Source organism: Epinephelus moara, chromosome 1 (assembly GCF_006386435.1).
Source record: "Epinephelus moara isolate mb chromosome 1, YSFRI_EMoa_1.0, whole genome shotgun sequence".
NCBI classification, from domain to species: Eukaryota; Metazoa; Chordata; class Actinopteri; order Perciformes; family Serranidae; genus Epinephelus; species Epinephelus moara.
Genome location: NC_065506.1, coordinates 35,467,091 through 35,470,535, shown reverse-complemented (window position 1 = coordinate 35,470,535; position 3,445 = coordinate 35,467,091). Strand labels below are relative to the sequence as shown.

The window sequence follows — 3,445 nt, the reverse complement described above, 5'->3', positions numbered from 1 at the left end:
GTGTGTGTGTGTGTGTGTGTGTGTGTGTGTGTGTGTGTGTGTGTGTGTGTGTGTAAAGCAGTGGAATCACTTTAGCCAAAATTAGCATTGAGGTAATTGGGCCATGAGAACAGAAAATGTGCAGTGAAGATATTTACTCTCCATGACATAAGAAACTCTAAGGAGCTGAATAAAATCAACTGTGTGCAGCTGGGTGCTCTGTTGTCTTGTGCACATAATAATAACAAAGTGTGTTACAGTGTAAGTTTACATCCCTGCGCACGCAATGGCATCACATCCCTCTCTCCTGACCTCCCCACATGTCGTGCCCACATGTTCTTGCAGTAACATGAGTAGACATATGCTGACCATATGCTTTGATTTTGTTGTGGCAGTTCATGTGGATTTCTTACTTTTCGTCTTACACAAACATAAACCAAAGAAAGACAGAGAAGGAATTATCAAAATGTAATGATTTTAAAACATGATGTATGATTGAGGTCCTTATGTTTAATCACACTGAATGAGAACATTCAACCTTACCGGGGGATGAGCCATTTTAACTTGGATGCTCCCCTGAATGCATTAAAGATCAAATGAAGTGGCCTGTTCAGTTCAGTTAAAGCTGCTCACAAATAGATCATTGTCTTTCAGCAGCACTGATTGGCCGACTGCCCACGTGAATGAATGGTCTCCTTTAAGAATATATATTTGGCCTAATGGTGCTAATTGCAAAAGCTTCAAGAGTATTTTTTGAATGTGCACATCGCATGACCCTGCAGTTTAGATGGTGGCCACTATATGAATTGCTCCCAAGACAAATGCTGTTCCTAAGGGCATTATCCTTTTTTTCCTTGAGCTTTGCCCTAAGGTCAAAGTATACACAAATAATATCTCAGAATCTAATGATCATTGGTCTTAAAGTTACACAGATAACCATGTTCTCAAGGGGATAAACCTTTTTGAGCTTTATGTTGAAACCCCCCAAAATATCATTTCCTTTTGTACTGCCATATTGCTACTTGTCAATCTAGATTCTTTTTGCTAAGGTATCGGCCGTGGAGATGTCTGCCTTTTCTCCAGTATAATGGATCTAGATGGCACTTGGCTTGTGGAGCTCAAAGCACCAAAAACATACATTTGAAAAACTCAACAGCAATGTCTCTTTCCAGAAATCAGGAACCATTTACTCAAGATAAACCACAGACCTTGTTGTTAGCAGTTTTATGTAGGAACTATTTTCTTTCTACCGATCTACACCTGCCAGCAGTATCACCACGTAGAGGAAAGCGGGCATCTACTGCTAGCTCACCTAGCACCACTGTTACAGCTCAGTCGAGGAGGATGCCATTAATGTTTACATCTTGCCCTGTAACAACATGAGCCTCTAGTTTATGAGTAGATGTGTTGTCCTGTGTGGTAGCCTCCTGTTGCCTTGCATCACGTTGCCTGTGTCTCATCCAAAAAGTTGTACACCACAAAAACTACAGCCAATGGCCAACTAGCATGCACTTTCTACGCCTGTGTGAAAGATATAACTCTCCATACCAGCAGGTAGTTGGTAGTCTGTATTCGTCATTAAAAAATGGAAACTGGAAGACTGAAGGGACGGATTCAAGACGCTAGTTAGCCAGATAGAACATTAACAGCACAACCTGATGTTGAAAGAACAAATTATATTTACCATGCTCTGGCAGATAATGAAAAAATAATAAAATATAATCTAAGGTTGTTTCAGTCTCGCATCCTCTTGGCTTAAGCCGTTTGTTTGCTTTCCTCACTTCCCTTTCTCCTACTAGTGCAATGGTGGGGTACAAACCACAAAAACTAGGGTGAGAGACGCTCATCAACAGCCCGACATTGACCGTTGAGCGACTGTCAAGTTGGTGTGTGTGGCTCTTAAGGCCCACACACACCAAGCAACTGCAACATTCACCTCATGTCGCCCGTGTCTCAGCCACAAATTTGCACATGAACACATCACAAAAACTAAAGCGAACAGCCAACCAGCATGTACGTTCTGCGCCTGCGTGAGAGGAAATAACTCTCCATACCAGCAAACAGTAGTCTGTATTCATTATTCAAAAAGGGAAACCAGAAAATCATCTTGAAGCTAGTTAGCCAGGTAGCACATTAACAGCACAATCCAATGTTGAAAGAACAGAGCATGTTTACGGTGTGGCAGTGAATGATAACACAAACCATCACGTAACGTTTTTGGTAAAGAGCTCAGTGGCCAAAGAAATATAATCATTTGTTTTGGTCTCACTCGCTCTTGACTTTAGCTCTTTGTTTACTTTCCTCACTCCCATTTCTTTTCTTGTCCACTGAGCTGTCTCGCCAATCAGAGTGATTTCAATTTTGACGGGCTCCGCTGTCGCTTATGCGACATGCTGAATCGGCCAAAAAAAAATGCCAGTGGGGGCTGACAAGGGGCCACAGTGCGAGACACACCTTACCGACTTGGGCGGAAAACGCTCACTGGTGGCTCAACATTGACTGACGGCCAACTGTCGACCTGGTGTGTCAGGGCCTTTAAACAGCAGCATGTTAGCATGCTGATATTAGCATTTAGCTCAAAACAAACTTTCTTGAAATTTCTTAAAGATATTTTTTTGGGCATTTTTAACTTTATTTGATAGGACAGACAAGTGAGAAAGGGGGAGAGAGAGAGGGAGTGACATGTAGCAAAGGGCCACATGCTGGAGTCGAACCCGGGCCGCTGCGGTAACAGCCTTGTACATGGGGCACCTGCTCTACCACTAAGCCACCGACACCCCTTTCTTGAAATTTCTTAATAGCATTTTCAGAATTAAATTTTTTTCTCTCCTCTCACATCAGAGGCCCAATATGACCATGGCCTTCCCTTATCTTTCTCTGTCTTTCACCCTTTCACTCTGTTATTAAACTCTCCTCTCCTCTCAGGCTTGTAAGTGTCTGGGTGGAAATCAAAGTGCATTAAACATTAAATATGCTGTCAAGAGGCAGAAGTCTCTTCATGCTGATGATGACAGGGAAAGTAGGGCAGTGAGGGAAGAGGTATGGATGTAGAGGAGGAGGAGAATGGACACAGATATGCAAAGATGGAGGGAAAGACAGATGGAGACAGAGGCATTGAAGAATAGAGCATATACAGTGGGGCAAAAAAGTATTTAGTCAGCCACTGATTTTGCAAGTTCTCCTACTTAGAAAGATGAGAGAGGTCTGTAATTTTCATCAGAGGTACACTTCAACTATGACAGACAAAATGAAAAAAAAAAATCCAGGAAATCACATTGTAGGATTTTTAAAGAATTTATTTGTAAATTATGGTGGAAAATAAGTATTTGGTCACCCACAAACAAGCAAGATTTCTGGCTCTCACAGACCTGTAACTTCTTCTTTAAGAAGCTCTTCTGTCCTCCACTCGTTACCTGTATTAATGGCACCTGTTTGAACTCGTTATCTGTATAAAAGACACCTGTCC

General features: G+C 42.0%; 2 protein-coding genes across 3 annotated transcripts in view; one reads left to right on the top strand and one right to left on the bottom strand.

The window, feature by feature from the left end:
- ace2 (angiotensin I converting enzyme 2) overlaps positions 1–3,445 on the top strand; it is an 82,575-nt gene that overhangs the window by 42,656 nt on the left and 36,474 nt on the right. The window lies entirely within an intron of this gene.
- The window catches only part of nhsb (Nance-Horan syndrome b (congenital cataracts and dental anomalies)), a 75,220-nt gene that overhangs the window by 61,064 nt on the left and 10,711 nt on the right, over positions 1–3,445 (bottom strand). The window lies entirely within an intron of this gene.